The 25,324-nt window shown below is 35.8% G+C and overlaps 1 protein-coding gene across 1 annotated transcript in view; it reads right to left on the bottom strand.

The window, feature by feature from the left end:
• The window catches only part of LOC123874200 (A disintegrin and metalloproteinase with thrombospondin motifs 7), a 101,579-nt gene extending 76,677 nt beyond the window's left edge, over positions 1–24,902 (bottom strand). Inside the window, exon 1 of the mRNA XM_045919440.1 lies at positions 24,487–24,902. The gene's annotated coding sequence lies outside the window, so the exon portion shown is untranslated. The remainder of the gene's footprint in view (positions 1–24,486) is intronic.
• Positions 24,903–25,324: the final 422 nt, after the last annotated feature.

A 25,324-nucleotide genomic window follows, 5' to 3' on the forward strand; every position in this document is an offset into this window, starting at 1 on the left:
TCTTTACCGAATAATAAAATGATGATAATAATTAACTACTTAAAATGTGGCTTTGCTTTTTTTGCAGCACAAAGGCAATTTCAATTTTTTTTTGTTAATTTTAATGTTTTCAAGTGAGTTTTCTAAGCAAAAATATTTCGCTGTAGGATGTAATGTATCTATTATAAAAGGTAGGTACCTACAAAATTATATACCTACTTATTTATCACTGTATACAGTGATATATAAGTAGGTACCTAATAGCGGACCCAGCCCACGTTCACCTTGATTGGGGTGAAGTTTTGAATTACCCTACAGAAAACCTAAATGCAAAATCTCAAGTTTCTAGACTCAGCGGTATAAATAGAATGCCTATATGTCAATCAGTCAATCAGTAATTTTTTTAAATGTAGATTGTAGGGATGACCCTTGACCACAAGATATAACTATGTATACTTAAATAATAATAAATTAGTTCTACAAGTATACTAAAATTGTTATGCGAATAAGTTGCTACCTACACAAATACATCTACATAGTTATATTCCAGCGTAAATTCACAAAATTAATCAAGTTAATATTATATTCACGAACAAATGAAGTTGTAACACGAGTTCTTACTAGACGTTGGATCTCCTAGTGCACTAAAGCAACCGGTTTTACATCTTTTTACTGAACAATGCCTACGGCTGTTAAGACTTGGTTTTGATTAAAGTCTGAAATAAGTACCTACACATGCCACTTAGGTGGTAAGTACTAGGTAGGGTTGCCAAACATACCAATAAAATATAATAGAATATTGTTCAATTACTATATTTCTGTTCTACGTCTTTTATAATATACTGTTGAAGAACTATATAGTACGCAAAAAGAAATACATAGTAGCAAACAAATTCACTTTCTATAATGAACGCACCTTAGGATTATATCTTTCGAGTTTCGAGTGACTTCGATGCGATGTGTCCGAACTGTTGTCAGTGTCAAAATTGACAACGTCAAACACATATTATTTGACCTTGTAAGTTGCAAAGTTTCGTATTTGGTTTCATCCCGGAACATACTTTTTATCCCGGAAAATCAAACAGTTCCCACGGGATCTATAAAAATCTAAATCCACGCAGAAGAAAGTCACGGGCATCCTCTAGTATTAAATAATTATTAAAAAAAAATGTCTTTTTTTACTCTTTTCGTAAAATACTAATTAGTATTTTAATTAGAAATATATATTATATATTATATAGTATTATGTGTAGTTATGTGTATTATATTATGTAGTCTTTTTTTATTATAGCTTATTTTGAAAAATACTATAAGTACTGGTGTCAATTCCGAGGCCACTGTCCACCTTCGACGGCGAGAGACTTAGTGGACTGTATTGGGGGTTAATTTCGAATTTGGAAGGTGTCCACGCGGGTCAAAGGGCACATGAAGGATACAAGGACTCGTGCACTAACCTCGATAGTCCGAAGGCAGGAACGGCACGCACAAGCACTCGCAGTCCCTCGCACAGGCACAATTCACTTCACGGGACACTCCAGGGGCGTATCTCAGACGAACAGCGGCGATCGCATATCCACCATCTTGGGTTGAATGAACACGAGGACGCGACTCAATTGTCGTACGTGCGTCTCGCGGAGCGTGCATGACATACTGGCGTCATAAAGACGCGAACATCGTGGCGTTGCAGTTAACACCACGAAGATAGGCGAAAGTGCACGAAGGGAGAATGGAGGGTAGTTAGGAAATAAATGTGAAACACCTTATCACATTACGTTAACCAATAAATAGCCAATAGGTGGCGCCACCATTCCCCCGCCCTTAAAGGGTTGCCTTTAATAGAAATACTACTACTTGAATAGCGGACTGCTTTCAGCAAGCAGTAGAGACTGTATGTATAAATAGGCAATATATAGTACATAAATATATGCTAAATATACATGGCGGTAATATTAAATTTATAAATAGAAATCATGAAATATTAATTAATTATTCTTACCTAATCTAACCTAAACTAAAATAAAAGAACGGCTCAACGATTAGGTAAGAACTGCCAAACGTAGGAAAGTCTTCCTAGCCGGCCTAATAGACGCTATATGAGCAACGCCGTCTTTACAACGATGGACCCTGTCTACAACACCTGTCCATCGCTTCTTAATGCATTGGGCAATCTTTTTTATAAAAGAACGGCGAAAGTTAAATTTTACGATTAAGCTTTCCCTACGTTCAACGAAACGCCGGGAAGCAGGAGGTTGCAACTTGTATGAAATATGAATTTCAGTCGACTTTTCCTTAAAGCGCGAGCGATAATTTTTAAATATAAAATTAAAAGGGTTATTGAGATACGAACGAGTTCCTATAACGTTCCAAAGACTGTTCGTACTCAGACCTCTAACTATTCCAGTGTGAACTGCGCGAGTATTCAGATACGTAAAATTATATGAATTAGATTTATGCCTACGAGCGCCACGACATTTTATTGGTCTATGGGTTACATGGTCTGCGTAATTGCAGCTTGTTTGTATAAAATCCTTGATAGCGCGCAAACCTTTACTACTCGGCAGATCAGCTGCTAGGGGAGAAGAACGCGGTTTTAATTTAACGCGCGTATTATAATTATTTTTGATGCAAGTTAATATTAAACTTTGGTCTGTTATAACCGCGATCTTAGGTCTGAGTGCAGACAAAAGAAATTTCAATTTAGTTCGAGAATGGGTTTTATGCTTAGACGCTAGTTTCTCCGAAAGAAGTTTCTGTTCTGGTATTTCAGAAACAGAGATACCATCCAGTTCCTCAATTGGCAGCTGGGATGGTGCGAGCGATGCTCGTGGAGACTCATGGAGCGACACGGAATGGTTAGCTGAACTGCTAAGCGCACCGGCATCATCGGCGACGACCTGTAACTTGGTCGCGCTAGATTTGTCCTCGCGAATGACGTCATGATGCGTGAATAAACGAGTAGGTATACACGAACGATCAGACTCGACGCGAGGTGCAAGTGGAATATAATTATTCCGTAAGTATTCGCGATAAACCTCATTATAAGCTAGCCTCAGCTGGGAGTAGGCTTTAGGTTTACGCTGTAAACACAACAGGTGTTCGTAAGGAGGTTTAGCAGAATTACCAATCGTAAATATATTTTTGCGGAAAGGTATTGCAATTGAATGACTATCACCGACGGAGACTCGTGCAGTGATAGTGCTAGATAATCTTTCGCATTCATGGCCAACGGAACCTTGAACGGACGTGCAGGTAAGCTCCTGAAGATTATTTAGATTGCCAGTAGCGGAAGTCGACGAACTACGCACTAAGGCAAGGCAGGCAGTCGTAGTTGACTGAACACTAGTAGGCTTCAGTGCAGGCGCCGAGCCCATGAGAACATAGCCGAATACGGTATGTATAGCCGAGGGCTCGGAAGGCTTTCCGAGTACGACGCCTGGAAGCAATAAATGCGGAAACAGTGAAGACCCTATTAACATGTCAATAGGGCTTGGACTCGCGAACGCATTGTCGGCGAGGTGTAAGTTACTTAAATGCGCGAGCGCATCTTTATCGATAAGCGACGAAGGCAAGTTCTCTGTTATATGATCTACGACCAGTGCTGAAATATCGAATTTAATGTTCGTATTATACTTAGAATGTAATTGCACGGACACCGACTTACTTATAGGTTTTTCTGAGCCACCGAAACCCTTAACAATTGTGTGTAGGGTATCGTTTTGGTGAACATTCAAGCGCGTACAACAATCAGCTGAAATAAAGTTAGCTTCAGCCGCGGTATCTAACAAACAACGTAATAGATGAGAGTTTCCCTTACTATCATAGACTATTACTTGAGCCGTCGCGAGCAAAACCGAAGTAGGCATATTACATTGCTCGCGAGGTACAGATGAACTTTCATAGCATGATGTTTGCGACGCGGCAATGGATTTCGTACATAATACGACGCTCTCGTTCAAAGTAACCGTTGGACCGGTTCTAACGACCGCGGCCGAGCGCACGGGCTGTATGACGGCCGGCAGCGGCGCCTGCGCATCGCTCGACGCGGCGGGCGCGGTGCCTAGCGGCTCAGTGGTTACAGTGTCGGGCATGCCACTGGAGGTAGTGGGGTTCGAATCTGACGCAGTAATGTGGAGCCAGGTCGAGTGCCTTAGGTTGCACTTTTTACAATTCGTATTTGAATTGCAGCGCGATACCTGATTGTGCTTATTGGAAAGACAATTTACGCACGCGTTATATTGTTTAACTAATTGGAAGCGTTCTGGAGAAGCTTGCACAAATCGCGGGCATTTGAATAAATGTTGATGAGTTATATTATCACACAAACATTTAACAGCGGGTTTATTATTGTCAACCGTGGTTACGAAGGCTAGTTTTTGAGAAGAAGCATTTTTCTTATTAGCTGCGCTTCCACGATCGACAACCTTATTTGCATCACTGCTCGGAGACGCTGGAGACAAGCGCTGCATTATTTTAGATTGATTTTTAATGAAATTAACTAAATCTTCGAAGGTAGGTATCGAAGACGAATCACCTAGCCGTTCGAAAGTACGTATAGAATCTGAATCTATTTTCTTAAGCGCGATATGTAATACAACAAAATCTGTCAAATCAGGTAGCTTAAGATTTTTAAGGCCTCTATAGGCCGCCACAAACTTTTCTATAAATAAATCAAAGTTATCAGCAGAGGCACTTATAGATTTAAATTCTAACAACTGATCTAAATAAGTAGCAGCTAGCATTCGTTTATCGTCATATTTGTCTATGAGAGTTTGCAACAACAAAGAATAATTCTCGGCGCAGGGTGTTATTCCTGAGCATGCGCTAAGCGCCTTCCCCGTCAGTTTACCGAGAAGATAATACATCCTCTCCGAATCAGTAAGAGTTGTATTATCGTGTATAGTCGATTTAAAATTGGCATAAAATAAAGGCCATGAAAGAATATTACCGTCAAATGACCTCAATTCGATAGGTGGCAAAGTTGGCTTATTTTTACGCAGTGAAGCTTCTTTGCTTTGAGTTTGAGGGCTAATTTGCGAATTCACTAATTTAATACGACCATACAACTCGTCAAAGGAAATTAAGCAATAATATTGAGGTGTCGCATCAGGATCAATCGTTAATAAACGGTCATTATACTGATCTACAAGTTTTTGAAACTCAGTACGAAGCGTATCTAATGTGACAACCGAGCTAAGAAAACTTTCCTTTACATCCGCGTTTGTATGTACGTTTTTTGAAGAATCATAAATATTTTGGATTCTTTGGAAAATAACGTTTCGTTTAGCCTCTAACAATGTTAACTCCCTATCTTTTGGAATCGAGGAAGCGGTTCCTAAACCTTTATTTTTGTCCGCCATGTTTACACGAATAAAATAATTAATTGAACGCGTAAACCGGGTGGATATCGCTTGTTAGTGAACTAAGCGGTAATGCAACGTCGCACGATCCGACCGTAAAATATGTGGGTACCTAGGTCGGTTGCGACTTGCGAGACGAAATATTATGAATTTACGTGTAATTTATTTAATAAATATGCAATATATTATTAAATACACAAATCTATAATTATATACGTATGGGGAATGCCTACAACTCAATTATTGTGGCGTAGATACGATATATGATCGTTGTAAATGCGTGACAAATATTATGCCACGCCCTGTAAAATACATATATAGGATATATAATATAAAATACTTATTAGGCAATTCTAATAAGAGCGGGTGCGTTTGTTAGGTCAAACCAGAGGGATGGATCAGCAATTTAGATCTCAGTCGCCACGTAGTTGACGAAACAAAGTTCGAAAGATCCGGCTCGAAGGACCACAAAAAGAATGGTGTCAATTCCGAGGCCACTGTCCACCTTCGACGGCGAGAGACTTAGTGGACTGTATTGGGGGTTAATTTCGAATTTGGAAGGTGTCCACGCGGGTCAAAGGGCACATGAAGGATACAAGGACTCGTGCACTAACCTCGATAGTCCGAAGGCAGGAACGGCACGCACAAGCACTCGCAGTCCCTCGCACAGGCACAATTCACTTCACGGGACACTCCAGGGGCGTATCTCAGACGAACAGCGGCGATCGCATATCCACCATCTTGGGTTGAATGAACACGAGGACGCGACTCAATTGTCGTACGTGCGTCTCGCGGAGCGTGCATGACATACTGGCGTCATAAAGACGCGAACATCGTGGCGTTGCAGTTAACACCACGAAGATAGGCGAAAGTGCACGAAGGGAGAATGGAGGGTAGTTAGGAAATAAATGTGAAACACTTTATCACATTACGTTAACCAATAAATAGCCAATAGGTGGCGCCACCAAGTACCTAACTAATGATTCGGAACAATGGTAACCCTAGTGGTAGGTGCCTCCCATGAAATCGTGCTATTTTCGTATGAATATAATTAGGGGCAATACACACTTCCCTTTTATGGGAAGGTTAGGTAGGTATTTAACATATGTGTTTGTACATATATGTAACAACATACATTGCTTCCCTCACCTAGTATTATAAACGCGAAACTGTGTTTGTCTTTTTGTCTGTCTGTTAGCTTTTCACGGTCCACTCTTTTTAACCCCCGACCCAAAAAGGCGGGTGTTATAATTAAGTTTAACGTGTACTGTATATGTGTATCTGTCTGTGGCATCGTAGCTCCTAAACTAATGAAACGATTTTAATTTAGTTTTTTTTTGTTTGAAAGGTAATCTGTGTATCTGTCTATGGTATCGTAGCTCCTAAACTAATGAACCGATTTTAATTTTATTTTTTTTGTTTGAAACGTGCATTGATCGAGAGTGTTCTTAGCAATAATCCAAGAAAATCGGTTCAGCCGTTTGAAAGTTATCAGCTCTTTTCTAGTTACTGTAACCTTAACTTGTCGGGGGTGTTATAAACTAATTTACACTTTTAACCGATTTTAACGGGTACTTACCTATAACAGGGATGGCTTTCATCCCGATGATGGGCATAGGTTAATTTTGGTTTCAGAAAATCAAAGAGGGTACTGTTTTATATATTGCTTTTCCGAGATAAAAGTAGCCTACATCAATTTCTGCATAATTCTCTACCAAATACACGATGCCCGAGACTTCGCTCACGTCGTTGTATTAGATTTTGAACGGTATTAAATTAGTTATCTATACCGAATATACGATTAGACAATGCATGTTTGTCTATATGTGTCTAGTTTCCGTGTTAATGACCAATTAGCACGTAATATGAGGCAACGTGTTTATATATAAACGTAGTGTGGGACGGAAACAACTAGGCCAAGAATAGAGCGATGATCTGTGGAACATTTATTTTGCCTATATTTACATTTACACGAGGGTTATGAGTTTACCAGTAATGTATGTGTGTTTATTTGTCGATCTGTTACCTCATGATTTCTACATCAGAAGTTTTCTTGTTATTTGAACAATCCAGCTGCAATTCTCGAGTATGGTTTTCGACTATTTTAATACTTATAGGGAGTAGGGAACTTTTCTAAATTGGCTTAGCTCTAGATGATTCTACAAAACCACTTTAGGTATAAAACAGACAAGACTGTGTGGAGTCGAGATGCTCTGATTTCGTTCTGGGCTAGGTACCTTACCTTACCTAATGCCTTAAAACAAGCGTAACGTAAATAATCCTCATTACAAGAAAATTATTCATCCGTGTGTAATTAATTTTATGGTCCGTGGATGGTGTCTAAAGACATTCAATAACTAAGAACAGAAGAGTATGGATTTGGTATACATACGTAATACACAATATGTTTATTAACTTTATCTTTAAGTATTGTGTTCTGAAGTATTTCATAAAAAAATAAAAATCACCGTATTATTAAATGAATACTTAAATGAATATTCATTTGTGAATACCTAAGGTGATTTTCATATCTTTCTTTACTTAAGTAGGTATACCTACATATACTTACCGTAGAGGCAGTGACTTTGGTACGACAGAAGTACAGAACCTATTAACAATAATGACGGTAAGTAAATGGCTCAGCAGACAGACGACCGGCGTAAGTATCCAGTATTTAGCGATATCACAGAGAGTTTGAGCGCGCTTCATATCGTATCACGTATGCCTTCGAGATTCAATTAGGTATCTATAATATTCAATTATGCCCATGCCTGTATAGAAAGTAGGTATTAATGTTATACTACACGGCTATTCATATTTTTTAGAGTTAGCGACCGAAGAGTAACTTATTGGCCGTTAGAGGGTTTGGATTAGACTTGATTAGAGGGTCATTAGGTAGATAAATAAAGTACATAGCCTTCGAGTTACGAAATCATAATTTTATCTATCGCTCGGCCTGGACTGGCCTTTTCAAGAGGATGCAACCAGACACGATGCACTGCCCTCCTCATTCAAGCTCGCATCCCACGACCTTCTTGGGGGCAATATGACTTACCCATTGCTATTTTAATAAATCCACTCCTTCAGAAGTAACTACGTTATTACGACTTCTTAATATTTAAGATTGCCGTAGGTATGTAAGTTAGTGAACAAGACAGATCAGCCTAAGCCCTAAACGATAGGCTTAAGGGCGCCTTCAAAACTGCAAAGTGCTGCTTTGTAAATCCCGCGCTGCGGCCGCGCATCAGGTCATCGATCGAAATTAGATTATGGATTTACAAAGCAGCGCGGCCACAGCGCTGCAGCCGCGCTGCATCCGCGCGGCACTTTGCGACTTTGAAGCAGTGGTTTGAGGTTGAGGTATGCATTGATAGATCAGCCAGCCAGTCATCTCTTTTTTATTTATATTTAGACAATTGAAAGCTCAATAACAATGATAAAATGTTACACAATCCGCTTACTACGCAAAAAATAATTATGTAATTGTGATTCGTCACAAGGATCAATGAAACCCAACTCGCACAAACATGATTTTGATGACACCTTCTACCTATGTAGTTTCCACCCGTCGCTCGTCGTCGCCCATTGATTTCGCGGAATAACCAGTTAAAGATTGCATGCCAATGCCGATCTCTCGCGTAGGTACCTACCTATACCTACCTATAAAATCACTTTATGTGTAGGATGATTTATTAGAATAGGTGAATAGGTGTTAATAACTGATACATGTAGGAGTATGGCCCGAGAGCCTGTAGGTGAATTGATGATGTGCTTGATAAAAAAGCAGGTAGCGGGGCGGGACGCTAATACAGCTGTCGTCAACAATATTAAATAGGCAGGCGTGTTTAATATTTCCGGAAAAATGTCTACTACTAACGACTAAAAAAAAAAAAACATGCCACCCGTTTCATAGCATTTATGAAATTACAATATAAAGGCAGATGATTTCAAAAATACGAACCCATCAGGGTGTTGCTTGTTAAATTCAGGCAGAACAACCACGCCGATAATTACCTCAATATTCCCTACAGGGCTAGTAGTTGTGTCATGTAGCGAATAGTTTGATGAGTACGAAAATAATAATTTAACAGTCATCATCGTACCTATTAGATAAACGGAGCTTGAAACCTAGATACGAATTGACATACGGGATTTACAATGACTTTAAAATTTAATTATTGAGTGCGCTTGCTTTGATAAGTTTTTTGCGTGTAGGTATCTAATTGATTTCAATGCTTAATTTATATGCCTCATTGTATGGCATTAAATTTTAATAAACAGTTCTTCTTTTTAGTTCCCCTCGTTGCTGAGGGTCATGACAACGCATAATGGCTAATCACATAATGGTAGGAGTTGTTTCGGGATAATAGCGATGAGTCCCCATATCCCAGATCCTTTCGCATAAACTCAACTAACAGAACTCAGAACAAGATTTCGACTCTTAGATTTAAGAGTTATTATCAAGATTAGTGATAGGTGTGTTCTCCGAGATACTAAGCATACGAAAAGGCCAAATTCAGACCTCCAAAGTAGTTCACCCATCCACTTACCGACTTGGATCACCGTAAAATATAGGTAGGTACACAATAACTATTTGAAAAGATTTAAGGCTATATTGCATGGGTTCAAATTTTCCCCGCCACGTAGCCACATATTTGTAAGTAGATATATCTACTTAGGTGTGTCAAGGATGTTACCACTTACTATAGACGGATTCGAACCCATATACCGGTTTTCTTACTGTGAATGTTAATAAAGCGAAAAAAAATTGCCCCACAAGTAGTAAGAGAATAGTATGTTTATAATTCTGTGGTCTGCCTACTTAATGCCTGGCTAATGAACTAAATATGATATTATTTAAATTACATACCTACCTACATAATAATATCGACATATTATTATGTCTTATTACGATACGGCTTTTCTAATTTAGTGCACGATGACCATTAGATGATAGAGCAGGTGTATGAGTACATTCATGCATTCTGCCCACAGTATTTATTTGGGTGCATCTAAAATAAAACATGTTACATCTTATACATCACTGCGTGTATCATACCTGGCCCTGAAACTTTTAGCTGATCAGTTTGAAAACCAATGTGGAGTAATTTCACTGTAGGTACAATGTTTGACATGCCAGGCTAGACCACCGCAAAAAGAAAATTTGGGAATGAAATAATGACCTCATTAAATAGCAATAAATAATAATTAATCTTGAAAATACACATAATGACACGAAAATGATGGGAGTGAAATGACAATGTTTGAACACCCAATATAGATATATGAAAACTTAATAGAATATTTCTAGCAAAACCTAAAAATGTACATTGAAATAATAATTAAAATATTTTCTGCCTGTTACCTAGGCATGAAACTTCAAAACGATATTAATATAACTGATGATATTTGACATTTAAAATGTTTTATTATAATATGGTAACTATTCTTACATTTTATACATCAAATGGATTTGATTTGATATAAAATAACAGGACCCATTAGCACAAATTTACATACGCAACTGTTTCACATTCATTCACAAATTTATAATACACCTAACATTATTAAAAACTTTGACTAGAAAAAATCGTTGCATGCAAATGAATAACTTGTGGCTACTAATACAGAATGTGGTATAAAGAAGTAATTTTCACGATCTTTTATGCGATAAGGGGAGGAAATACGTCTTATAAGTACAGAATAGAAGGCATAGGTAAGAGTTCAGTTTTATTGACAAAATGTTTATTAAAGAGTATATGTAGGTGTCACATTAAAATGCCATTAACACATAAAACAGCCGATTAGCACATACTAAATTCAAGGTAAGTGACCATTATTTTAGTACCGTTCGAAACTGGGTGGGTTCAGAGGTCAGGGGGCGGTGGTTAAAATGGTTGATTAATAAGACGTAATCTCATTTATCGTATGTCATTTAAAATACATAAAATAAACTAAAATCACTTAGTTCTTAGAAAGTATATCTGAATAATAAATTATATTCTAAGTCAAATTAACACTAAAACAAACAAGTTTGTAAATATACATTACTTTTACATAGCCTAAAAATGTAATACGGAGCAATAGAACCTTTCAATACAAATTATATGATCAACCGAATTACGCTTAACACTTAGGTCATTATTTAAGGCTAACATCACCAAGGTCAACGACATGACAGAGTGAAATGATTTATCCAGATTACGTAAGAGTCTCACGTGACGTATGAAAGCCGCTCGGATTAATCTCGATATCCGACATTGAAGATATAATTAATTAAAAGCGTTGCGTCGATAACAAGCAAGTAGGAAGAAAAATCCAAAATATTTCTTCCTACTTGCTTGTTAAAAACATATCTGCACTGATGTTAACAAGCAACTTGATAATATTTTGTACTTTATAGCGAAAGAAATCCAGGACGTTTATGTAATCTTACGACCACTGAATTGATGCAGGTTTTCTAATTAAACTGAATTGAAAGTTTTCATTTACGAAAGACATGAATTTTTATTCTATATCCCGTCTTCCTTCTTTTGTATTATAATGAGAAGTTATTATTTTCATGTCTTCTCAGACTCTACAATTGACCTTTATATAAATCCGCAAATACCGATGTTCATTTTATGTTAAGTTTAAATAACGGGTATCAATGAGAATAAGTAATATTACATTTTGCGTAAAGTTGGGCCGCGTAGGACGAGTAAAGGACACATAAATCTATCAGAGAGTGCAAGGAGAAAATAGTGAAACGAAATGTACACCGAGCACTGTCAATGGAGGTACTTGAAAGGGCGTGGGCGGGCAGAATTATTTACAACCATCGCCCTAGGGAACAATTGCAGTCGTAGTGTCAACCGAGCTTAATGAGTTCTTTAACAGATATTTATTGGCAAACAAATTATTTATATGCCAAAAACTTGTTCTTGAACATGTACCTTCTCTAATAGCACGGCTGATAGTGACATGTTACAAAACTGTGAAAGAACATCAACACTCGCTTAATAATTTATTATGTCATCTTCTAATTGCTTGTGATTATTCAATTCAAATTAATAATAATAATATTAGTATCTCTAGTAAGGATGGATATGAGCTAGTAATGTCACTGAAAATTTAAATTTTCACAGGTTCTTTTTATGACATAGACCATCCATCCAGAAAGTCCATCTTTTTTTAAGTTCTGTCCATGAAATCATTCATCAACCATTGATGAAGGTATAGGTAGTTTCATAGCATTAAAATCATGGGTCCATAATCATGGATTTTATTTATAATAATTAATAAAATGTTACCCATAAGGTTACTTTAAAGTTTAGACTTAACAATTCATTAGCGTAATTAGATATGGCGACGATGATATACCTACCTACTTGTTCGTCAATTATCGTATCGCAAACATCTTCGTAAAAATTATTATTATTTACGACTCTTACGCATCTCCGTCAACATGCGCGCACATGAATTGCCCAATTTTGACACAATAATTGATAAACTTTACGACACGCTAAGGCTGTGCCGTGAGCATAAATAAGTCTTAAGTTCTAGGAAACTAATAAATTAAAATTTTGAACTATGACCTTTTGTACTATTAGCGAGGATTCGTTAAGGGACTGTAAATCGAAATGTGTACACTGCAGTGTCGAAATCGATAAACTTATATTGAAAATTGCCTGGCACTCGAGAAGAAGGACACGTAAAAGGCGTTTAAATGTAAAATCATAGGAATTTTTTATTTATTAAATGATTTAATTTAAAATTTGTGTTATTAAGTGGTATTCAACAAAGAATAAACTAGTTAAGGTTGTAAGACCTCACCATGGTTTTGTTATCAAACATAATATAGTCATCGGCATGCAGTTATACGTACTGTAGGATAAAATATGAAAGAAGTCAAAAGGAATATCTATGAAATGATGATCTTCACGAAACCTTTAGTTATTACCTATAAGGTTTCGCGTAGGATACCATGAATCATGAGAGAGAATAATATTATGGAAAAGATTATACAAAATTACTTATCAAATATCATCAATTCATCATATTATACAAGTGTAAATTAAAAATTTATAAGTGAAGGTTGTACAGTAACTAGAAAGGGCTGATGACTTTCAATAGGCTGAACCGATATTTTTGGGTTATAGCCAAGAGCACTCTCGATTAAGCCACATTTCAAACAAAAAAAAACTAAATTAAAATCGGTTTATTAGTTTAGAAGCTACGATGCCACAGACAGATAGATACACGCGTCAAACTTATAACACCCCTCTTTTTGGGTCGGGGGTTAAAAATAAGTCAAAAACATGGGCTCCTGGGCACCACCAAAGGCTCTTATTAAATATTATAAAATAAACGCGAATATTTGGATGTTTGGATACTTGCTACTCCTTCGTGAGATAGCTAAAGCTAATTTTAAATCAATACATACATATAAATATTTAATATTCAGATCCATAATATAAACTTATTCATTAACCCCACAACAATATTTATGATTAATGATATAAAGTTAACAACCGTGATTGATTAACGTATGATGTCGTTAATTTATTTTCTATTATCTATTTCTTATTCATTTTCTCTTATGTAAAGTGGAAACCACGTTTCTCAAAAGGTCTTTTCATTCAAGTATAGATAAATATATGTACTCATAGCAGTTCATCTTATTTGCTCCAAGATTTATATATCTCTCTGCTAAGTTGGAATTTATTAGGTACGATATGCATTTTGCAAAAAATTAAAACAGATAGCACAACGTAAAACAAGTGCTTATATTTTATAGTTGATAGCCACAACAAACTGACTTTTAAATACTAAATATTATATTATCTTTGACCTGAGTTTTAAGATAAACTTTGACCTAATCGGTTTTAAATTATATGTACTAAAATATAAAATTAGATAAAAAATTATAAACATTTTTAAGGCAAAAATTATTTCTGTACTCACGATTTCGAAATTATTAACATTGTTGCAAGATAAGACAGTTGTGGTGCGAGTTAGGAAATAGGTACAACTTACCTCTATAAGTAGTAACTTTGTAACCTACAATCAGTTCTTTTAGTTTTAGCAATATTCATGCTTATTTGATAGTAAGTACCTACATTGATTTCGATTTACTTAAATTATTTACTTTCTGTCGTAATATGGAACTAGATTATAAGGTAAGAAAAACATTTAGTTAATCTATATTTAAGTACCTTCTTATAATAAAACTGTTCTTGTTCTGAAAATTTTAATTAGTGGGAAGCATTATTGTCAATACAGTCCAAAATATTTTGTGCGGATAAACGAAGGGTCGTTCGTAACTGGGAATGATATAATTATACTTATTTTTTTTTTATCGATGTTACACCACAACTCCGTCAAATATGTACTGATTTTGACATTTTTTATAATAATGACCAAGGAAAAGCTCGTACTGTAAGCTCGTTGCACTGTAAGCTCGTTGGTGCTATTTTTATGTTATTTTCTAGGGGTAGTAGTTTTGTGACTTATTTTCTAAGATAAATATTAGCTGTAACATTTTATTCCAATGAAACTTTTCAGAAAACTGATACTTACTCATTTAAATAAAGCAGAAACCATTATAAAACAAAACATCTTCACGAAACCGAATCTTACATAAAATTTACAGGAAAACTGCAGTTATGGTTCCGGATATTTTTATCGTGAATCTTAAAAGTTGTTCTATTTTTGCGCGGTTTCTTGTTACTGTCGGGTTCGAGCAAGTTCATGCAAAGTCAAGAGGAAATTCTATTAAATATAGGGCAAACAAATAAAAGGCGTATTATATTATTTTACAAATTAGTATCGACAAATAACACCAGTCCTAATTATTTAATGGATCACAGCACAGACAGAGATACCCCATAGCTAGTTTAAAATCCACCAACTAGCACTTAGCAGTAGGTCCTGTGGAAAATGGAAAATGGAAGTGTCGGATGATATGTATACCTACTTGTATATAACGGGAATAGCGACTGCGTGCCACGATGATTTTAAAATATCGATATTTCAGCCCCGTTGTAAGATTTGTGGACCCGACGAGACTGCGGTGCTACGAGAGGAAAAGAGCTGTCACGGAGAGTAGGTATCGAACTACCCGCTTTCTTGTTCTTTCTTCTTGCTCAGCCTCGTACAGCATCCAAAGTTGATATTGATGTTTTGAGTATATTTTGCCGGACAGCTTGTGAAGTTCCAGCGCAAATAACAAGAAAGCGGGTAGTTCGATACTGCCCTTGACAACTCCAACGTAACCTTTTGTAGCACCGCAGTTTAGGCGGGACCATGACACATGCGATTGGGTTGAAATATCGCTAATTCAAAATCATCGTTTTTTTTTTAAAGTATATTAGCCATGCTAATCATGACTAATACTCAATTTCCCCTTCAATTAAGCGTAAAGCTTGTGCCAGGAGTGGGTACGACAATAGTGCAACGGGTGGGGTTTGAACCGCCGACCTTTCGGAAATCAATCCGCTCCTCAACCGTTGAGCTATCGAGGCTATCGAGGCTATTAATCTTGCTATTTACATTTAGAGTTAGTCGGATATTTTATTTAAACTTTTGAAGTTAAAACGCAGTTCTATGCTCTAACGATGCTCCCTACCATTTTTTTAATTTAACCTAAGTACATGGTAACATTAAAGAAACTAAGAAAGTATCTGCTTATTTATGTGCAAAATTAAAATGAGAAAATGATAGATCCATGAAATTGATGCGACGTCGTATTTTTTATTTACGAGTTGTCCTACTTTACTTGGCCAAAAACTAGCTCAGCAAAATAGTAGGCCAGTCAGTCACAGTTCCTGTATCCAAAATGGATCTATAATAAAGACTGTGGTAGAATTTATAGACTTTTTATATAAATAGATAGGGCAGTGACCGCTCGATAAATGGATTTATCGACCAGGAAAAAAGATTTATACCAAACGGTCTAGATTTTTTACATTTGTCTTTATATATTTATTGTGATGGATTGCAATGCGCACTCAATAGCTAAATAGGTTAAAATAGTATGTGATTTCTATAAATAAAAAGTAGAATGAAGATTCAGTTACAGTTTACCATGAGTCATTTGAGGATGATAATATTAAACCTACTTTTCCTTACTTTCTTGATCATTCACCATTTAAAGAGAGGAAATTAATTAAAATTGAAATTGCCCAATGTTGATTCACCAGGAATTAATTCAAAAAAATTTGTTTTCGCAAATTGACATTACATTCTACGTTATCATTTATAAACGCTCGCACAAAAACAGGTATGTACGATAAAACTGTTTTATTGATTCTTAAAGTTCAATGAAAGAATGAATGGCTTTATTTGAACACGCTCGCTTTAATATATAAACGCTCCAATATGAAGAATGCATATTGTTTTCTCTAATAGTGCTGCATATGGACGCTTGCATGTATTGTATTTGTTGCTTTTATTTCTAAAGTCTAAAGGACTTCCGGATGTTGCGTTCTCACGTTAAGTGTACACAATATGTGCTTTAACCCAACAGGTTTCACATTATGCAATATGCTAATTAATTATTATACCTACTATATTTGCTTATATTAGTATTTCGACTTGTGCAACTTGTATTCCGTCTAATATCTTTGCCTGATCCTGATATTTATTTTATGTTGTATGTATGTACGTGTTACAAATCTCCTTAATTGTAAATTTTATATTATTACTCTTTTTTAGTTACTATTATTTTAGCGCTCTCTGTCCTTTAGGCATAAAGTACTTAAGTCAGAAAACTTTCATGAACTAAGCCAAAAATGGAATTGAACCTCTTGAATCTAGTCTATATTAAAAAAAATCTAAAAGCGGTCCGAGTTGATTTTATCCAAGTTTTCACCAATCGATAGAGTGTTTCTTTAAGAAAGTTATTAACTCACATTTGCAAGGGTTTGTAAAGTATAACAGCAAGCTCTAACCTCTCATAGCTCATCGCGGATCAAACTATTATGCACCAGAAGTTACTTTAGCAATAATATATAATATTATGTATATGGAAGTCGGAACGAAGGCTACGGAGCCAAGTTCACGATCGCACGTTCATCGACCGCTGTTATCATTACTATTCAAGTATTCAAAGCGATACAAAGGGATCATTACCAAAGTGTATACCTACATCTTAGTGTCGATTTGTTTTACATATAAAACGTATAGGTACCTAGTTGTTATGTTTTACAACCATCAATTAGCTTACCTACTTATCTAATAGCAGGATGACATGAGATCGCAGTCATCGCAAAGGATTCAAAGATCGTTCTCGAAATAATAAGACTTGGCAGATCCAGTCCAGAAGCGTGGTGAGGGTTCACTTTATAGCTGAGTGCCCCCACTCACTGATGAGATGGGAAGTACAATATAAGAATAAATCCAGATTAGCAGATAATTCTTTATCTGCTAATCTGGATTTATTCTTATATTGTACTTGTAAGACCACAATCCCCTGCAGGACATCTCTATAGATTCACGAAAACAACAAGTTCCCAGAACTCCAGGAGAACCTGTATCTCAAATGGGTTAATATTGGGTGCAATCGTTCTTAAATTGACCGATCATCTGCATGTGAAGTGGGAAGATGCGTCCTATCTACAATAAATAGGTTCAAGTATGGTTCAAGTACAACATACTCGTAGCTACGTTCGAAGATTGTCCAAGCAGTCCATGACATAGTCAGGGACACACTAAGCTAATTCCTTGTTTCATGGTCAGGAACTAGGCCAGCAGACAGATTTGTTTTAATAAAAATGTCATCAATAGCTCAATAGCAGTTTCATTGGTCAATGTCAATATGATATCTAAAGTATCTACCTAGTATATCAACGTGACTTGGACATATCAACGATTTATTGATATATTTATATCGACTTCTACTTATTTGATTTATACCTAGATTATACTTTCAAATGTCTAGAAATAGAGCAATTTTGCCGGTTTCGATAGGTAAGTACACGACTGGATTTTACTTTACCTTTCTTTTTAACTTTTTCTTTTTATTTCGCCTTTGTTAGTGTTTGCAGCTCAATGTTATTTAAATTTAAACGAAAGTGAAAACCAACGTAATTTCTTTTGTGTGTGAAAAGAAATTACTTAGATATATTTATATTTTGCATTTTCTTTGAATACCTCTTGAATTATCAAACTTGCGGTCTTTTCATTTCATAAAATGAAAAATATATTTTTTATTCGATGACAGGTTAGCCTTTGACCGCAAGCTAAACTGGCTGATGATGAAGATACAGTCTATGGTGGAAGAGGGTACCGGAATACTAAAGCTATTGTGGTAACTAGCTGAGGTCTTCCACCAAGCAAAACGTGAGGCAATTGAATATAAAAGCCCAAATTTCCTGAATTGAACTCAGTACCTTCAACCAGTGATCAGAACTGCATCAGAGAGGTTATGTTATATGTAAAAAAAGTTCTAAACGACACGTGTTGATAAGCATTCGTAAAACGTGCTGGGAACGAAAGATTGCCTATTGCACCAAACTAGGAAGAGAGTAGAGACAACTCCTGCACCGTCCTGCACAGTTGGTACCACCAAATAGATCGATACATCATCCACTGAGCAGGTTTATGGGTCAGAGTTCTTTTTCCTGGCGCCAAATGTCTTATGAATTGAATGTGGAGCAGTATTTACAGAGAGTGCTCGCGATATTGAAACTTGGCCTTCACGGGGGCCGCGGATCCCTGCCTGAGTTCACGGCGAGGGCTACATTTATTACTACAATCCATTTAACCCATTTCGTTGACGTAACCGATCTGCTTTTATCGCTCGCAGCTGAGGCACTGAGGTACGTAGCGGACGCTTATGATTGAAATATTGTTTTATTATAAGTTATATAACTAATATTTGTAGCTAGAAAAAGAAATGTTTAGATTTTACTGTGTGCTTCAATTATTGAGGTAGGTGCGAGTAGGTAGGTACACATATTCGAGGTTCGTTCATTTAAATACTGCTTAGTATCAATTTACGCAGTCTCAGGCTAAGCAGAGTCAGCTTCAGGCAAGCTGTCTAAACGCACAACAGATCGCGATGAGGCACGTGAAAAATCGGTTTAAAATCAGTTTGGAATTAATTTTGCAACCGACTTTTACTCATTTTAACTTTAAACTCACACTCAAGTTTCAATAGGCCCTATTAGGCAACCGTTTTATAAACCAACCAAGTCTGCTTTGTGATACAGCGAAAAACTACGAAGGTAGATATTTACTCTAGTTGGTTCCATTCTAAATTTATTATCTTAAGTATTTAAATAGGTATAAACCGTTAGCGTTAATTAAAGTAGATTTTAGTCATACTGGTCAATTGCTTTAGTTGACTTATGATTGGAGTTAGATTGAAGGAGACCATTATAATAGACTAACAAGATATTTCTCACGAAAGTGCTGCGAAAATTAACGACTTCGCCTTAATTGTTATGAATGGCTAAGATAATATGCGAGGACAACATAAATACCGTCACTCATGTTCTCATGCCCAATATATACTTAGATGGCCTGATTTCCCTTTATCAGATGGTAGCACTAAAGAAAATTTTGTCGCAGATTGCATCAAATCGCTGACCAAGTTGTAAATTAATTAATAGGGCTCTGCTTATTTTAATAAGTAAGTATTTGTTTAACATTGAAGGAAATAAGTTGACGAACCTACATTTTTTAGATACCATAGATTTTTTTAAAAATTCTTACTCACTAAAATGGAATCTCAAGACAATACCCGTAATGTATGTATTCTCTACCAATCGACCTCTAAGGTTATGAAAATATAATATAAATTAGTTGTACTAGTATGTACAAGTTAAATAGTCAATATTTACTTACTGGCGATTTTTTGTTTACATATTAAGTTAAATAATAATAACTAGTTTTAGCCCGGTTTCACTCGGGTGGCATTTATGAAAATCTTTTCTTGGGAAGAGCTGTGGCAAGGGTTCTTTTTATAAATGAGGCAGTAACCCAGTCATTTGGTAGTTTTACCTGAAAAGTTTTCCGGGAGTTTTGAAAATAGATGATTTTATACATTTCGAATTTTTACTTTGGTAGGTAGTACCTACCAAAGGACGTAGTGTAGTATCTTTGCCGCTCGCACCGCAATATTATAATATTTCAGTTTCAACTCAATCGGATGAACGATGCGCTCACGCATAGTTAACGAATAAACGCACACATTATTTTTATATTATATTTGCATAGTTGTAGTTTAATCTAATGTAGGGCAATCTAAATCAAAGATAATCTTGTAACCTTTCTGTATCTATACTAAATATTTGATTCAAAATCGACGGGGGTGTCATCGATTTTGAATTTTTTTTTAATATTGAAAAGAGTATAAATCAATTGGGTTTTTTTTACGGTACAAAACTTATATGAATTTTTTCGTGATTCCTAAAGTATGATCCACAACATGCGACCGATGCCAGTGCAGATCAGAGCCGTATTTGAAAACATACTGTTAATTTCGCTTGAACTTAAATAGATTTTACTTTCGGCTACCTACCACTTAAAACACTAAATTGTTACCAGGCAAGAGATCAACGAACTAAATTAAAGGAAAATAATGAAGTAGTTAGTTTAATTTGTTGACTCTACCATCGTCATATACATATTGTTATGTATACTAGCTTAGGTATGTAAATTATAAAATTTAAATTTTACCTAATCACTCCACTGAAAGAAAACGATTTCGACCATCTACTTAATTATTAGAAGTTCGTTGATATTTTTTTAGAACTTTAGTCATAATATGCAAACCTGGTATACCTATAGCATAACCAGAATTGCTCGTGTATTCGTCTATGTCGATTTAGTTTTTTAAAACGCCGCCCGTGGGAACTATTTCATTTTCCGGGATAAAAAGCAGCTTAAATATGTATCTTGGTGTTGTAAGCTATCTCTGTGCCTATGTGTCGGTTAAACGGATGAGACGTGAAAAGGTAACAGACAGACAGGCAGACACATTTTCGCATTTATAAAATTAGTATGGATAAAGAATCACGAATTTTATAGGCATAAAGATTAGTATAAAGAATTTCATAGACAAACATATTTCAAGAGTTTTCGTTATGGAGCTGAAGCAATCCACTCGTCGGCTCCACAAGGTCTATTAACTTACAGTGAGGTAGATTCCGCTAACCAGTAACAAAAGCGAAAATTAGCACATGTGAAACATAAGTCATTCACCCAGACTACCTATCTGAGCGCTGTAAAAGACTCATAACAATTTTACACTGAAAAAACTGCCTCTTCGTTTTATATTTTATCGATTGGGTACTTTTCTTTTTTTCTCAACATAGATAATATATTGATCACAATAGGTAGGATTCAAAGAAAACAATTGATCTGAAAAAAGGCTTGCAGAAAACCTAGGAATATTTTTTATTGTTAAGAAACACGTCATGTTGCGAAAAAATTGTGGTCTTGGTAGAATAATCAGGAAACTTTTTATCTTAGTATTTTCTTTATTTCTTGTATGGCTATTGGCAATATTCATTCAAGTTAAACAAATTAGGTAGGTATTCTTCTCTAGCAAAAATATAAAATGTCGGTCAAAATGTATACCAGCAGGGGATCAACACCCAAACTGGTTTTATTTGAAAATGTAAAGGCGAAAAGATATATTTGCATATTTATTATTTATCTATCGATAAAAACACGCCTGCTATAATTATATTGTTTTTTACCACGTGCTAAAAAACGTGTCTATTACATAATAATGTAATCATATTTAATATTTTTTCCTTATTTCAATCTAAAACATACATACATTAGTTACATCTACCTAGTAGGTAGGTATTAGTAGATGCTGTGCCTAATCCATACTTCTATACTAATATTATAAATTATAGATTATATATGCGAAAGTGTGTCTGTGAGCCTTTCTTCACCTTTTCAAGGCCCATCTGTTAAACCGATTTTGATGAAATTTTTTAGAGCTTTTTTTTAAAGAATTTTCCCTCCAACTAAGCGTAAAGCTTGTGCTAGGAGTAGGCACGACAATAGTGCAACGGGTGAGGTTCGAACCGGCGACCTTTTGGATTTCAGTCCACTCCTTTAACCGTTGAGCTATCGAGGCTCTAAATAATAGGATAGATTGCACCACGTATATAGGCTTCTTTTTGTCCCGGAAAATTAAGGAGTTCCCACGGAATTTTTAATAAACACCTAAATCCACGTGGACGAATTCGCAGGAATCACCTACTTGATACAGAGATAGCTTGCATCCTTGTAAATGTAGAGGCTACTTTTTGCCCTAGAAAATGAAAGAGTTCCTTCGGAATTTTTAAATAATCTGAATCTATGCTGATGGAGTCGTGGACATTATGTAAGTACCTACTTAGTATTATAATATAAAATTAATTTATAAATAGTTGTCATGCTCTTAGCAACAATTACCTACTATCATCTAATGCTCTATCCACTGCGATAACAGAGTTCAGTTCAAGTGCAAATAATTATGAATGGAGGAAAATTGTTATCAATGAAATGGAGACATGTTAACCACGTTTGTAAACCGTGAGTAAGGACAAATTAGCTTGAGCAGTTTTCTATGCGTAATTGCATTCGTGATACTTGAATTTTATACCACGATATCATGTAATGAATCTAATCAATAGATTTATTAGACACCAATCAAATACCTGACTATTTATATCGTACGGCGAAAAATTTCAAGTCAGCAAAGTGACAATTCAGTAGAAAACCAGAAGTGAAATTAATATAAGAATGTAACACAAAATACAATTTTAAATATATTAAATGTACTCATATGTTACAGTTAAAACACTTATCCAGTCAAAACTACTTTTAACTGCAAAAATAAAAACAACATGGAAGACTAGCTCTGCCGACGTTGGTCAAAAGTAGCAGTTTTGACTGAAAAATATTTCTTTTGACTAAAAGACATCAGTTAAAAGTGGTTTTATTTAAGAACACTCTTCGGGAAGGTAGGTACCTAGATACTAGAGTGTTAAAATTATCTATGCCAGGATACACGCTTTACAAGCGTGAAACTTAACTGAACTGAAAAGACATACTTTAAAAAAAAAAAAGACAAAAAGCTTAACAAAAAGGACAGGCAAGACTGCTACACGCAGTTCAGGGTGCTCCAACTTCGTTCTAGGCCAGATTCAACCTAATCTTATATGCTTATGCTTCTATTTATGAACTTAGCGATGATTTATTCCAGCGAAGAGCTTTGATCGGAATTTCAGTTCAACCACCTAGTACTTTTGATCTCCATAATAAACATATTATAGTCAAAAGTATTTTCAATTAAACATAGTTATCACCGTAAAAGTTTCATCAAGTATCAAAATTACTTCACCTTTCGTAATATTAAATCGTTTTCTTCACACGATACGAGAACTAAATGGAACAAAACTAAAGTCGTCGTTCAAATAAAGTAAAAAAGTACGCACTGACGCGACGGGAGGTCAGTTTGTGCAAATGATGCCTTTTACCGCAGTAAGTGATACAAATATCAAATATCTGGCGCCCATCACTACCTATGCATTTACCTATTTATCAATAGGAATATAACACCGTACTAACTCCTATATCCCTAAGTTTGCCATGTTTTACACTTTGTTTTCACGAAAGTCAAATTTCCTCTCGGATATTTTTCCATAGCATCATCATCTCTGTATAATCATTATCTTTGCATCCGCATCATCTCTACATTCTCATCTGTGTATAGGTAGTTCTCTGCTTCTCTAGTATGTTCCGCTACCAACTCCTCGTAAACTGTACGCACTACGCATATCTCGGTACGTACCGTAATTAGTAATTACATTTGATAGAGAATTTAACTTATAAAACTGGTTTGACTTAATTTATTATAACTTTGTAACTACAATTTTGGTACATGAAAAATTATCTAATAAAATACTCGAATAATTTAATGATACATATTATAAATTACATACATATACTCACCTATTTTTTAGAACATACTTTATAAAAAACACTGAATTGAGAACCCTTTTGTGACAGTCGGTTAATAAGACAAGATAATAAAAAAACAGATCGTTAACAAAACTGAATTTGAAGATATCAGAATATTTTGTTCATGTAATATCAATATACGTGTAAGAGACAAGAGTGTAGTGCAAACTGCAAATGATATATAATAAGTACTCACTTGAATCAATGATCCGTCTGGCGTGGCATGCTAGACTCGTAGACATGGTAAGACAGTCCTTGCCGGTAAAAAGTGAAATTTTTCACGAGACGGCGACGCTTCGGCCGCTAATTTATTCACTCGCAGTGAAAAACGTGGATCAGGCGATACCGCGTTTTGTTCGCGCTTACTATATATAAACACGTGTTTGATAATATGAAATTTGATGCCTTGGCAACAAATGTAAATTTTACATCAATTAAATATATCGATAAAATAGAATTAATATCGACGTATATGAGTCTTTATTTTGGAGCTTTAAACGAATCGTAAGTGCGTTCGGAGAGTGGTCGTGTGCGATAACGATAGCGTGATAGGAACGGCTCGAAGAGTGGAGCGCTCGACGCGGCGACTTGCGGGCCACTGAATGTGCGCCCGCGCACCCGTTTGCTGCCGGCTTCGTTCCTCAACTCTTCCAATTTCAATATTTAAATGCGCAGGGCAAGCAAACACTTTTCCGAATTGCAATTCGACATTTTGCCCCAAATTCCAATACCCTAGTCGAATAGCAATAGCTAAGGATGCTATGACAAAGCTAACGAATATCAGGAAACACCGAAGCATCACAAATCACGTCTGGTACAAGCGCTTATATTTCTATATTATGGTCTCGACACTTGTACTATGGCGCTAGAGAAAGACACAGAATTCATGTGTTCGAAATATAGTGCTGAAATGCAATTGTTTCGTATTCCGTAGACTACCAAACGCACAAATGCATGGATTTATCCGCAACTAAAGATTACGTCTTTTCACCTTACAATATTATGCCTTCCACTACAGAACACCCAACCAACAT

The sequence above is a fragment of the Maniola jurtina genome, chromosome 18 (assembly GCF_905333055.1).
Source record: "Maniola jurtina chromosome 18, ilManJurt1.1, whole genome shotgun sequence".
In the NCBI taxonomy this organism is placed as follows: Eukaryota; Metazoa; Arthropoda; class Insecta; order Lepidoptera; family Nymphalidae; genus Maniola; species Maniola jurtina.